Source organism: Mesoplodon densirostris, chromosome 1 (assembly GCF_025265405.1).
Source record: "Mesoplodon densirostris isolate mMesDen1 chromosome 1, mMesDen1 primary haplotype, whole genome shotgun sequence".
NCBI classification, from domain to species: Eukaryota; Metazoa; Chordata; class Mammalia; order Artiodactyla; family Ziphiidae; genus Mesoplodon; species Mesoplodon densirostris.
Window position 1 is genome coordinate 206,930,976 of NC_082661.1, and position 15,848 is coordinate 206,946,823.

Here is a 15,848-nt window from a genome sequence, read left to right on the forward strand (position 1 = left end):
GTGAAGCCATTTATAATTTTCTAAACCAGAGGATTTTGGCAAATAATGAGTGAGGCAGTGCTGTCAGGGGAAATGATGTGGAGCTCTCACTTTGCTCTACTCTGAGGCCCATCCATCTAGTTAGGTAAAAAGGTAATAAACTTTACTGTGTGAGCAGTTTTCCTAAGCCTATATGTTCCATCCTTCTAAATCATGGTATTAATTATCTTTATTATTAGGTCAATACCTAGGATGCTCTGCTGTATATTAAAAAATATTTAAAGGCTGGCAGGTGCTATGTTTCAAAAAGTGTCTTTAATTCATGTCTTGCGGCTGGTAAAGTACAGATGACAAATAACACAAATGCTGTTATTAAAAAGAGGAACTCCATTCATATGTGGATGGGAAGACTAAAAAAACTCATTCTATACCATCTCTAATGATTTTCATGGCATTACTGAAGGATGGCAGAAGGATGCCTCCTGAATCCATTCTTAAAGATAGCTGAGTTGTATATATTTTGTGGCAATAGCTTTAAAATAGTTTTTGAAACTTAATAATTCACTATCTGTGAAAGGTTATTTTATCTTATTCTTTATACTAAGAATCCACAGAGAGAATTAAGGTATAAGACACATACATTGAGCTTTGATATCCTAGTATCTAGTATATTTTATACTTGTTGGTTTACAAATCCAAAAGTGAATAAATTTGCAGCTGTACTGAAGAGAATGCTGCATGAGCTCTGCATAAGGTATTCCAAAAATCACTTAAACCTTTATTCTATTTCTGTGCCTGGGAGTGCTCAGTGTTTATCACTGACTTTGTGATTGATTAACTGGGTAAAATTAATCATCTAGCATAACAAGCTTCAGAGTCATGCTTGAAATCCATATAAAAAGAATTCATAAAAATAAAACATTGGAACTTAATAGGTTGTAACTTTTTGAAGAGAGGTGATATATAATATACAAAAGACAATATGTGTATTGTCTTTTAATATCTATGATCCTGTGAAACACTGATGATCAAATATTCTGTCACTGACTCTTCATAATGGTCAAATTTCAAAGTTTCAAGTTTCAAAATATTCAAAAACACTCATGGTGGTGATGATCACTTTTAAATATAACAACTAAGTTTGCATGAACAGATGCTCTTCTCCATGCAAAGCTAGTGATCAATAATTTATACAAAAATTATACTAATAATATTTTAATAATTTCCAATTGCTGCCCTAACAAATTATTACTAATTTAGCCAGTATAAAACAACTCAATTTACCATTCCACAGTTTCTCTAGGTCAGATGTCCGAGTCTAGTATAGTTCAGCTGGGTCCTCTGCTATGAGTTTCTCAAGGCTTAAATCAAGGTGTCAGCTGGGTTGCAGTCCTATCTAAAGGCTCTATGGATAAATCTACTTCCAAGCTCATGCAGGCTGTTGGCCAAATTCAGTCCTTGAAATTGTAGGACTGAAGTTTCCTTGCTGTCACTTTTAGCTCCAAAGGTCTCTCTGTTCTCAGCATGCAGAAATGGCATTTCAAGTCCTTCTGATGCTTCATATATCTCTGAGTTCCCTTCTGCTGCTTCTCTCTGACCTCTGGATTAAAAGCCCTTATGACTAGTTAACCCCATCCAGATAACACAGGGTACTCTCTCTACTTTTTGGACCCTAATTATAACTATATTGGCAGTATTCATTTTGCTGTTTAATATAACTTATTAACAGAGTCCATGGATCGGATGTGGATGTCTTTGGGGGTGAGGGATAGTTTCTTCCTACCACAGAATTTGGGGGGTTATTTTACATATCCAATTTTTTACAATTGAATTATTTCAATTGTATTTTATTTTCAAATTCCAGTTACTCATTGAAGTTTATCCAAAAAAAAGTGCCAAAATATATAGTGAGCAGTTCCTCTTATGACCAGATATTTTCTGCACAATTATCCTTTTTCTTCAAAGTGAAAAACAGCTATCATACTTTTGGTATTTGTGAGATAATTCTTAAAAATATGGGTGGATTTTTATTATTTTTTAAATAAAAATTAATAGATAATAAAGATTTGTTGAGTGGCACAGATGGCTGGAGGATCATGAAGAGGTGTGCTTAATGTAAATTGCAAAACTCAAACCAGGTTCTTAATAGAGAAAATGGTTCATTGTTTACTTGGGTAAATACCAGAAGAGACTGGAAGAGAAAACGTAGTTAATTTAAAAATTGTCTAAATATAGAAATCTAAGATCCATTGACACTGAGGTGGTCAAAGGAAGGTTCCAGAGGTCATTCCTAACCTTTATAGTTTATAAGTTTGCTACGTGCACAACACTATTTTAGCACTTTACACATATTAACTCATTTAATCCTAAAATTTAATCCTATAAGGTAGGTGTAATTATTAAACTAAATTTTATAGATGAGAAACTAAGCCAAAGAGAAGTTAGTATTACACAAGTTAGACAATAAGTAATGGTAGCACTTGGATAAACACTCAGCTTTAAGTCATGTAAAATGTTTCTGTGGGTATGTTTGTGTTTGTGTCCATCTCTCCCACTGCTGTACCACCATAGGCCATGTTAGTCCATCAAGGACTCTAAAAAGGGCCATGAGTAGATGGAGGAAAACGTTGAATGTATCAGTCCGAGTAAGGACGGCTTGAAAAGAAAAGTGTCCGACAGTGAAAGGCAGATATTATGAGGAAAAGACTAAAAATGGCTGACAGACATAGCAAGAATCACATCAGTGATGACCTTAAAAATGCCTTGGAATAGTGGGAATAAAATCAAATTGAAGCTGGTTGACCCCTGAGTACATTAGAGGTGGTAAAAACAGTTGGGAGTGGCTATAAAAGGGATTTTTTTAAAAAAGTTTAGTAGTCAAGAGAGAGGAGTGTTTAAGGGTGGTCTCATAAATATTTTATATTCCACAGACTAGATAGATAGATAGACGCATGATAGACACATTAATATGTTTGATTTTTAATTGGAAGAAGAGTAGAATAAATTTAAGTAGGGGTTCCAGGAAGGGATGAGCTGGCATATAGGTAGAAAGATTATACTTCAGTTAGAGGACTATTTTCTATTATAATAGGAGGTAATCAGAAGCAAGGAGTCTTGATATAGGTTAATCAGTTGGTTTATAGGCATAAAATTAATGACAATGATGTTCACTCTGAATGATAAATCAAGGCCATTTACTAAGAGTGTATGAAGAAAAAGGAGACAATTTGAAATAGTTGCTGTGGAATATGAAACCAGAGATAACTTGCAAAATGTAGAAGCATTGCTGCTGGGCAGAATTAATAATCAAACTGTGGCTGAATTTGTGATGTGGATATTTTGTGAGATTTTTGATACTGTAAAGTCAGGGGTCAGCAGACATTTCTATTGGGGTAATATAGTAAATATTTTATGATTTGTGGGTCATAGGTCTCTGTAGCAACTACTCAATTATTGTTTTAACATGAAAGCAACCATAGAAAATACAGGAATAAATGGGCATGGCTGTGTTCCCATAAAACTTTATCTGCAAAAACAAGTGGTGGGCTAGATTTAGCCTATAAGCCATAGTTTACAGACCTTTGCTCGGCAGGAATGTATATCCATTTGGTTGTAAACAAGGAAGCAGAATCTTGTATTGCACCTGAGCAGAGTGTGCCAGTCAGTGGACAGGATGGGAAATAAGACATGGGGGCTGAGAATATAGGCAAAATTGTGCTAAAAGTGTTGACCATGTTGAATGGACTGTGTTGGAAATAAGAGCTAATTAAATCAGGGGCTTATATACAGGGAGAAATTAAAGGAACCAAAAATCAAAGGGGACACATAACATGTGTGTTGTGTGTTATTGGGTAGAAGAAAGGGAAACAAAAGGCTACATGAAATAGAATACAGTAAAATCAGGCTACAACAATTTTCTATCTATGTGATTGATGAAACAATTATTTTTTTGGCAGTGTAGTGAAGAAAAAAAATAATCTAAGTGTTATAACTTCCAGAGAAAAGGATTGATGGGAAATTAAAATAATGCAGGTAGAAAATAAAAAATAGTGATAAATAGATGAAAGATAGATAGATTGAAGTGTATGAGAGCAATGTAAAATAGTTATATAAAGTTTCCTCCAAAATTTAAGCATCAAATTACCATATGATTCAGCAATTTCATTTCTAGGCATGTACTCAAAGGAAACGAAAGCAGGAACATGAACAGATATCTGTACAGCCATGTTCATAGAAGCTTTATTCACAATAGCCAAAAGATGGAAACAGCTGAAGTGTCCATCAATAGATAAATGGATAAACAAGATGAACTATTATGTCATATACAAAAAATTAACACCAAATGGATCAAAGACCTACAACTATAAAACTCAGAAGAAAACATTGGGGAAAAACTTCACAACTTTGGATTTGGCAGTGATTTCTTGGATATGACAACAAAAGCACAGGCAAAAAAGTAAAAATAGATGAATTGGACTATATCAAAATTAAAAGTGTGCACATCAAATAACACAATCAACAGAGCAGAAAGCAAACTTACAGAATGCGAGAAAATATTTGCAAATCATATATCTGATATGGCATTAATATCCAGAATTTATAAAGAACTCCTACAACTCAATAACAAAAGTGAAAATAACCCTGTTAAAATGGACAAAGGACATGAAGAGGTATATTCCCAAAGATGATAAACAGATGCCAACAAGCATATGAAAAAATGCTCAACAAACTAATCATTAGGGAAATGCAAATCAAAACCACAATATGGCACCTCACTCCCATTAGAATGGCTACTATATATGCACACACACACACATACACACACAACAACCAAAGTTTCGGCTAGGATATGGAGAAATTGGGACACGTGTAAACTATTGGTGGGAATGTAAACTGGTACAGCCACTATGGAAAGCAGTATGGATTTTTCTCCAAAAATTAAAAATAGAACTACCATATGATCTGGCAATTCTACTTCTGGGTGTATATTCAAAATAATTGAAAGCAGGGCTTCAAAGAGATATTTGTCGCATTACTTACAATAGTTAAGAGGTGGAAGCAGCTCAAGTGTCCATAGATGGATTTACAGATAAACAAAATTTTGTCTGTACATAGAATGGGATATTAGCATAAAAAAGAAAGAAATTCTGACACATGCTACGATGTGGATGAACTTTGAAAACATTCTAAGTGAAATAAGCCAGAACAAAGGACAAATGTTACATGATTCCACTTAAATGTAGTAACTAGAGTGGTCATATTTATAGGAAAAGGAAGTAAAATGGTGGTTGCCAGGGGCTGAGGACAGAGGGAAATGGGGAATTAGTGTCTAACTGGCATAGATTGGGGAAGATGAAAAATTCTGGAGATGGATGGTGAGCATGATCGCACAATAATGTGGATGTGCTTATGAACTATAACTGTACACTAAAAATGGTTAAAGTGGTAAATTTTATGTTTTCTATATTTTATAACAAAAAAAAAAGAATTCTAAAGAGTCTAAATATTTTGGTCACTGACTAATAGGCTCTGAAGTTAGGAGATGTAAGTTTGAGTCAAAATATCATTGCTTACAGATTGGTGAACCTGGACAAGTCAATTAGCCTAAGTCCCAGTTACCATATTTATAAATGAGAATAATATTAAAACATAAACCACGATGTTGTTGTGAATGAAATAGAATGAGATAATACATTTGAAGTACTTAGCACAGCATGTGGCACATGGAAAGAAATCAATACAAATTAATTATTATTGGTTATTATTACTATTATTTCAAGCTCCTGAGACTAAGATGTGTATACTGTTGATAAAACTACTAAAATACTTAGAAAATGCAAGAGAAGAAAAATGAATGTTATGCAGAATGAGGGATGCATTCTTTTTTGAATAGCCAAAAAAAGAAAGCTGTAGAGATTTCTAAAAGGAAATTGGGAACTCAGAACCAGGTGTGAGAGAAAGTTCCTGACCAGAGACATTAATTTGGCAGCTGTTATGGTAAAATGTTTCCATTTCCTAAAAAGCTACATTGTATAAATAGAAATAAATAGATTAAGACTTCTAATTCTACTACCAATGTGACCTTGAGTATTTACTTAAAATCCTAGTGACAGAGATAAAACTTAATAGCTTTGTTATAAAATTAATTTATATACTTAATTATTAAAATACTAATCAAAATATAATTTATATAATATAATGGTAATTTATTTAAACCCCTTAACATACAGAAGGTACTTAGATGTAGCTATAACAAAAATAATAACTGTTGACACAAGCACTTGATAAGCATCCAATAATAATAACAAAACAACAACAGCAACAAAATAAAAACATCACCACCAAGAGGGGCTACCATCTGAAAGCATGAAGCACTCATTGTGTAACTGTGTTAGTCCTGTTCTAAAGATTTCTCATAAATTTTCTCCTTTAATCTACAAAAACCTCTGTGACCTATTTTTACTCTCCTCCATCATTTTTTTTTTTTTTTTTTTGCGGTACGCGGGCCTCTCACTGTTGTGGCCTCTTCCGTTGCGGAGCACAGGCTCCGGATGCGCAGGCTCAGCGGCCATGGCTCACGGGCCCAGCCCCTCTGCGGCATGTGGGATCTTCCCAGACCGGGGCACGAACCCATGTCCCCTGCATCGGCAGGCGGACTCTCAACCACTGCACCACAAGGGAAGCCCCTCCCCCCATCATTTTTATGAACAGGTAATACAAAGTGACTAAATAGAGAGGGGATGAGAAACACGAGTGGTGTCCTGAGAAAGGAACAGTAAGAGAAGTAAGAGGATTTGAAGAAGGAACAGCTTCGCTGTCCAAAGGAGGATTGAACAAGAGCAACCTCACTGACTCAAACTAGGATAGAGTTAAAAATCTATAAACCATATAATTTTTTGTAGGATAACCAAAATATAACATTATTTTATAATGAGATGTTTAAAATGTTTTCCTTTCACGTAGATGCAAACACTTGAACTATTGAGTGAGTTGTACATTGTGACAGCATTTTAATGGACTTTCTGTATACATGACAATTGAATCTCAATTTCCCTCACTCAGCTTTCACTGTAAAAAGCTACGGAGTTAATCTTAAAATGACTCTACTGAGAAAGGAGTGAATTTTGTGTACAACATGTCTGAAAGCATAGAGATGAAATCACAAATGAAACGTTGACCTCAAATTTTACTTGATGTTCAAATCAAGACATGGCTTGAAAAAATAAAAATATGCCATTAATCATGGCTAATCTTTGAAACCATGGAGAGCAGAATAAAGATGTCATTATTCGGTTGTAAATCAGCAAATTTCATGAACAACAATTTATATAAATATTTAATATTTCACACAATGTGCCGTAGCATCAAATATTTATCTTAGGAATTAAAAATAAACACTGAATTTATCTAAAATAAATAATTATTTCCAATTGGCCCTCAGGGCTGCCTCACTGAATACAAGTTAAATGTTCTGAGGATCACTATTTGTAAAGCTAGGTCTACCTTGTGAGTATTTATTTCATTTTTTAAAATTTATTTTATTCAAGTATAGTTGATTTATAATCTGTTAATTTCTGCTATACAGCTAAAAGATTCAGTTATACATATATATATGTAAATATATATATATATATATATATATATATATATATATATATATATATATATATATATATATATACATTCTTTTTCATATTCTTTTCCATTATGGTTTATCCCAGGATACTGAATATAGTTCCGTGTGCTCTACAGTAGGACCTTATTTTTTATCCATTCTATATAGAATAGTTTGCATCTGCTAGCCTCCCAATCCATCCCTCCCTATGAGTATTTCTAACTAACCGGTTAAGTATTAAAGTAATACTTGACAACAGTCCCTGGGAAATGTTTGACTATAACAAATACTAATAAGAAATATTCCTCTCAGAATCCTAGAACCTCTGTTTTCTTTTTCTTTTTTTACAACTTTATTGGAGTATAATTGCTTCACAATGGTGTATTAGTTTCTGCTATATAACAAAGTGAACCAGTTATACATATAAATCTGTTCCCATATCCCTTCCCTCTTGCATCTCCCTCCCTCCCACACTCTCTATCCCACCCCTCCAGTGGGTCACAAAGCACCAAGCTGATCTCCCTGTGCTATGCGGCTGCTTCCCACTAGCTATCTACCTTACGTTTGGTAGTGTATTTATGTCCATACCTCTCTCTCACTTTGTCACAGCTTACCCTTCCCCCTCCCCATACCCTAAAGTCCATTCTCAAGTAGGTCTGTGTCTTTATTCCTGTTTTATCCCTAGGTTCTTCATGACTTTTTTTTTCTTAAATTCCATATATATGTGTTAGCATATGGTATTTGTCTTTCTCTTTCTGACTTACTTCACTCTGTATGACAGACTCTAGGAATATCCACCTCATTACAAATAGCTCAATTTTGTTTCTTTTTATGGGTGAGTAATATTCCATGTATATATGTGTCACATCTTCTTTATCCATTCATCAGCTGATGGACACTTAGGTTGTTTCCATCTCTGGGCTATTGTAAATAGAGCTGCAATGAACATTTGGTACATGACTCTTTTTGAATTATGGTTTTCTCAGGGTGTATGCCCAGTAGTGGGATTGCTGGGTCATATGGTAGTTCTGTTTGTAGTTTTTTAAGGAGCCTCCATACCGTTCTCCATAGTGGCTGTACCAATTCACATTCCTACCAGCAGTGCAAGAGTAGAACCTCTTTTCTGATAAAACAGCAATGTAGCTGAAAATTCAATAGATGTTATAGAGAAATTTGTTACCAAACTGTGTTTTAGGCAACATTAGTTCTATAAAATACTAAAAGAGGTTTCATTAAAAAAATAGTTTGTGGGACAGATATATTTGGGAAATAATGAAGCAAACATCCTCAAAGGGATTTTTTTAGACCTTTTAAAAAAGGACTGTGAGTTTTCAAGTGAGGATCATATAGATGCTGTTTTCACCATTTTCCTTGGTCACAGAGCTGGTGTACATGTACTGTGATGTGTGGCTAAGAGCTGAACCCTGGGACCACGATGAGTTGAGACAAAACCCAGCCCTACCATTTTTTAGGTATAAGACTGCAGATTGCTTAACCTCTCTTTCTCTAAATTTTCTCCTAAAATTAACGAAAAAGTCCATACAAATCAGTCAAACAAAACTATCACATGAGGTTCTAATGAAGACGGAAAATTATATTTTGAGGATTTAAAGTATGATCTGGCACATAGGATACCCCCATTAAGATTTGGTTCTTGTTACAGTGGGCTAGGAATTGAATGTCTGTATCCTCCCTCCCACACATTCATGCACTGAAACTCTAATCTCCAATGTGATGTTATTTGGAGGTGTGACCTTGGAGAGGTAATTAGGTCATGAGGGTGGAGTCCTCATGAATGAGATTAGCTCCCTTATAAAAAGAGAAAAAGACCTCTCTGTCTCTCTCTTCTTCCTCTCTCTCTCTGTCTCCCTCCATCCCTCCACAATGTCAGGCTATAGTTAAGTAGGTGGCTATCTGCAAACCAGAAAGAGGACCCTCACCAGACACCAAATCTGCTCGCATTTTGATCTCGGACTTCCATCCTCAGAACTGTGAGGAATAAATATTTGTTGTTTAAACCACTCAGTCTTGGTATTTTTGTCATAGCAGCCCAAAAGAAGACACGGACTCCTGGGAGCATCTCTGAGGAGCAGTGCACCAAAGTACACATTCTGTTTGATCACATTTCACCAATGTACTATTCTACATTTTCAACTATATTAGACCAGCCTTTGTTACCACTTAAGCTGCCCTTGGTGGATCCTTGAATGGGTGATTTAAGGAGTGATCATAGATGTGAATCTTTAGGTACAAGGGAATAATTTAATCCAAATAAGATACCAAATCTCACCAAAAAGGATTCTGTTCCAGAAGTAGGAAGAGCCACTAAGAAAGTTTTCTTAGGTCAGAGATCCTGTTTAGATGAGTCATCGACTCTAACAGGTATTTTGACAAGATTAGGGGAGTGGGGATATGAGATTATAGGTGATTCTTTAGAATCACACAAGACCACGCCAAGGCCACATTTAATAAATACAATAAACTGTGAACAATTAAACAGCTTACATGTAATAAAATGTTACTAGAAGCAGCATGTTGTAGTAGAAAGAGAATGCAGAACCCAGAATCAGCCACTTACTTATGAAGTGATTGTGAGAATGTTTTCTTATTTTTTTGAATTCTAACTTTCATTTTGAGTTTGTTGTGAGAATGTCTAGTTGGTCTTTCCCCTCTGTGAACCCTCAGCATTTTGTGGGTTACATACTGGTACATTGCATAGCACAAGCTGACTTTTCAAAGACAGAGCTCCTCTGGAGACTGCAGTGTTTGTTTTTTTGCATTTTATAAATATGACCTCCTTAAAAAACACTGCTACCAGAGTGTAAATAAGATAGTGTATTATAATTATACATAACAATTATTATGATTTTTTTTTATTATTCTAGATCAGGTATTGTGAATTAAAGAAAAAGTTCTGGGCAAGATCCCTGGCCCTTACAAAACTAGAGATAAAAAAATAGTTCAAGTACACGACATGCTTTAGTTCAGACTCTTATTCAATTTTAGTTAAATAGAAAATGCAAATTTTTTCTAAAGAACCCAGTCAATAATGAAATTTGTCTCTATGTCATGAAGTGGTAATGGAACACACAAAAAAATAAAAACAGATCAGCAAGTGTTTGGGTAAAGGAAGGTGGGCAGAGAGCAACAGAGAAAAAGTAAATGATGCCGAAAGCAAGCAAGTAAGCAAGAGAAGGAAAGAGAATGAAAAGTTTGGGAAAGAGAAAGACAGATGGGTGAATACATAAATATTCACTGAGAGGAGAAGATAGAGAAGGGTAAGAACCAGGAAATTACAGAGAAAATCAGCATGTCCAGAAGGCATTTGTGCATTTTCTGTTCCATGAAAGTCTGTATAAATAATCCTGTAGCCTTTAATCTCCAGTCGTTAGTTTACAAAAAGTTCTTCAACTAAGCTCTAGCCAAGAATATACTGCTATGATTTATGGATTCATGGATTAAATCCAGAGAAAGGATCAAACTGGCCTAAAAAGAAGGCTATTTAGCTCATTTCTGGATGGATTATTGTTTCATGGATGTTTAAATATTTGGACTGATTGTTCTCATTACTGAACCAAATTTGGGTCTGCTCGCCTCCCACACAGTAAAGCCAATTTACGGATACCGATTATGGTGAAGCCTTTATTGCAGGTGCCAAGCATGGAGTTCAGGATGGCTCGTGCTCAGAAAGACTGAACTCCCCAATGGGTTTCAGCAAAGCATTTTTAAAGGCCAGGTGAAGGAGGAGGTCTCAGGGTATGTGATCAGCTCTTGCACAATTCTCTGATTGGTTGATGGTGAGGTAACCGGGCAGGATCACAGGGGTTAACATTATCAATCCTTTGGTTTCAGTAGGTCTGGGAGCTATGTACTTGTGGTCATCAAGTAGTTAATTTCTTCCATTGGCTGGTGGTTTTAGCATCTATAAAACAACTCAAGAAATGTGCATCAGATAGTATTATCTAGGTCCTTCAGAGAGGAGCTATGGCAGAGGATATGGGGGAAGGGTCTGTCCTGCTAGGTTACATTCTGGCATCACATAATACTTTAGATGTGTACTAGGTGCAAGTTAACCTTAACTCCAGGTAGCATTTCTAGATAGTAACCTGGAAACAGGAGAAAACTTCTCACCATTCATGTTAGGTTGCAATGGAAAGTGCAATTGAAACATTTGCATTGTATAAAGGAATTTTGCGCTGCACGTGGCTTTGGTTCCAACCTCTGGCTTAAAATGGTAAAATGTTTCCCACCTCCAAAGCATTTATACATTTATATTTAGTGCAATTGCTTATGCTCTGGTGACAAAAAAAATGTAGAGGTTTGAGCCAATTACATAATTTTTATTTTATCCACTTTATGAGTTAGACCTTTATTAGTTCTCTAAGATGTGATAGTATTTCCCTAATACTATGAGTTTATAATATTTACCTTGTGTAGAACTAGTATACATCCCAGCACAGATACCAACTATACATTTGTAGGATAATATAGTGTTGTTTTAATTTTATATTGAAAATTTATGATCAATAGTTGCAGATGATCATGACTGTTGTGAAAATAAATGAAGGAAAACCTCATGAAAAATGGAGTCAGGAAGCCCTATAGAGGGAGCTCTCAGGCAGGTACCACTCAACACCCCTCCATCACCAATGGGGAGAAGGGAGTTGAGAATTATTTTAACAAGGTCTCTTTGTGTACAGTTCTTTGTATAAAATTCTCTTCGTCTCAATCCTTGATGATAAGAATGTCACTTTTCTTCTGGTCCAAAGGAGGACATTTTTTCACAGGGAAATTTCATCTCCTGCTTTTAAGAAAAGGAAGGAAGATGCCTCCCTGTCCCAGCTACAATGCTCTAGCCACCACTTGCTTGCAGTCAATAAGAAACCACCACAAGTTTGAACTCTTGTTCTTCTCCAGTGAACAACAACCCTTCCCAATTTTCTCCTAAAATTTAATGAAAGTTGATCTTCCCTTTGTCTCTTCAGGCTTGCCTGTCCTGACTTGCAATTCTCTGCTCTTCCTGAATAAATCCATTTGCTGGTAAAATAGCTGTTTGTTTTTGAGGTTGACACTATCATCTAATAAATAAATTAAAAGATAATTTAAAAATTATTTGTTTGAGGGCCTCCCTGGTTTGAAACAGTTGTAGATTATGTCTGAAGATTTATCTTTTCAAATTGTCCATATTAACCATCAAGGTTAAAAAGTCTGTGTCCTGTCTAAGCTTTCAAAGCTATTAAATTTTAAATATAATTTATATGTATTTAAAATGTAATTTTAAAAGATATTTTTATTTGTTTATTTATTCTTAAATAAACATTATAATATTGTAAATATTGTATACCTTATATATAATGGTATAAATAGAATACTGTTGATGATATCATGATAGATAAGAATAATTTCAGCTAATGTTTATTACATATATCTGGAAGATAGTATGTTGCCTTTTTTCATTGAAGACATATCAACTTGGAGATAAAGATAATATTTAATTATGCAAATATTTATATCCTAAGTATAAAAATTACCGTATTAATATATATTGTACTATATACAGCAAATATTTGTCTAGAATTTTAACCTCATGAATACTGACAGCCATTTATTGCATTTTTTTTTTACAAATAATAAAACTCTGGCAATTTGATTGTCCCAAAACAAGATCTATTTATCGCTTCTATTCATCATAATACAAGTGACTATTTATTCAGCTCCCCAAATAAATTGTCAGTATAGTTTCCAATTAGGATTATTAAAAATGATTTCCTAACTAGGAGTCATTTTGTAGTACCTTATTGTTTCAAATCTGAATGGTTTCAACATTGTTGAATAACTGATATATGCAGCAAATTATTTAGTATATTTCTTGTTAATGCATTTTTATACATAGTTTTAGACAATTACTGAATTTCATTATGTTATTGGTTTTGCTACAATTACTTCACATATTTATTGAATGGTAATTTGTTAAATGTATCATTTTAAGTAATAGAAAATCAGTCAAATGAAATCTTCTCTCCACTTACACCAAGAACTTAGAAATAAGGGAAAAAATGTTGTCTTAAAAGCAGGTACTTTTGCTGAAACAGCAACTTATATGGAACACAAACACATGGAACGTTAGCAAACTGGCATGAGTCCTGTGGGCTAGATTAATGGGAATAATTTTCGTATAGATGAACCCACTGAGATGTGGTCCTAAATCAGACAAATGAAGGCTCAGGGTGGACTCAACTCTGGATCCTGCAAATGAACTGAGGTGATGGCATGAGTCAGGCTATCACTCACCTCTGCCCTGATACAGGTATTTATCACCATGCAGGTTGAGATGGGTATCATGTGACATTTTTTCCATATTTGGGCCTTAGAGAATATTTAATTTAAACACTATTTAATTTTAATTTTAAACACTATACATTTAATCATACATGTCTTTATTGAGTATAACCACATCATGTTTAAATAAGTTTCTGTCACTAATGTGTAAAACTTAATTTCCATAGTTACATATCTTTATGTTGTAAAAATTCAACTAGCAATGGAAGTGTTCATCCATTATACAGGAGTATGTCCACAATCAGAGGAGAGCCTTCTTTCAAATGTATTTTTTGGTTTACAGTTACAAATTTACAATTGTCACATATATTACAATTTGGTTTACATTTTTACTACAAACTAAAGATGATACCATCCTGCTCACCTGGTTCCAGATGAAGCATGGGACAAAATTCAAAGGGCAATGACTAGGCTTCAGACCTTGAGGGAGGCTAAGTTATTCTTTGAGGTATTTTTATATAGAGGTTAATGAGGGGTCTAACACTGTGCCTATTATATTTCATGTAATTAAGCTGAGTCTATCCACTTACCCTCCTCCACCCTCCAAGTCATAGTGTCCATAGAGTGCTGAGCACTGTACATAAATTCTGACTGATTGGCTTTTCATAGAGAAGGACAATATTAAAATAATTAATTTTATATATCAAGTATATTGCAAAATCAAAATGTCACTTGACATATCACCTATATTAGCAATAATTAATTTTAAAGGCTCTAAATTACCCAGGATTATGCTTTAACTTTGCTGATATCCAACTCTGAGTAATCAGGTAAGAAGACAGGCCAAAATTATAATATCATACTAGTGGAGTAATCAGAGCAAAATAGGGTGTGTCTTTGTTATAACCAAGAGTTCAAAGGTCACACATATGGAACAAGTTGAAGAGTTCGATCAAAGGTATAGATCATAACAAAGAAGACACAATATATTGCAGGCCAAAGTTGGAGTTGGAAAAAAACAATGTGGAAGATTAAATTGAAAGCCAGGAACCAATTTGGAGCCCATAAGCTAATTTGAAAAGGCATTTCTTGACCTGTTCTTTCAAAGGCTCTCAATAATACTGGTGTAGAGGGCACACAACTGTTACCGTGCATTATAACCTCAGGGAAGGAAATTTAATAGTTTGTTGGGATAAGTGAAAAGACCTATTCAAGGATTAGGCTTGAGATAAAAAAATAAGTATTCAGAAATATGGCTTAGGTAAAAAAAATAGTGAAAAATGTTTTTTAAAAAGGAGGCTTTAGGGGAGAAAATAAAGTACAATATATAACTTTGCAACTAGGGAAAGCCAGCCTAGAACAATGGAGATGCAGCAGGAAACGTTTAATAATAGCCTGGGTTGAGCCTCTGCTGGATTCTACAGTGATGAAATGAGGCAGTTGACTGGGATTTGTAAACAGGAAGATAATCTGTACTCTTATTTTGCAAAATATCCTCAACACTTTTAGCAGTTTTTTTATTAAGTGTTTAATAGTATTTTAAAAACAATTTTCAAATTTTATAGAAATTTAAATGGTGATGGCCGCACAATATACCTGGAAATTGAATGTAAAGGACTCTGTGTGTGTGTGTGTACTTTCAACTAAAAGGGTCTGGGATCATAAGTACTTTTAAATTATTTCAATTCTCTTAAATAATTAGATCTTAGTTTGCATTGGAAATCTTAGAATAACACATGACTTTTCTAGTCAAGGAAAAATCCCTTTTCCTTTCAGGGCTTTCTAAAATTTCAGTCTATTTTGAGCTAATGGGAATTGCCCCAGAACTAAATAACATCTGCTCAGTAATTACAACGCCTTTGCTGTATGATTTTTGTGTCTATGGATGGCTGCCTTTTTAATCTGTTTACCTATTGCTTTTGCTGGATATATTTGGTTTCTCAAGAAAACTGTAGCTTCCTTAAATGCTCAGATT

The 15,848-nt window shown here is 34.5% G+C and overlaps 1 protein-coding gene across 3 annotated transcripts in view; it reads right to left on the minus strand.

Moving 5' to 3' along the window:
• FSTL5 (follistatin like 5) overlaps positions 1-15,848 on the minus strand; it is a 547,068-nt gene that overhangs the window by 307,325 nt on the left and 223,895 nt on the right. The gene's annotated exons all lie outside the window — the stretch shown is intronic.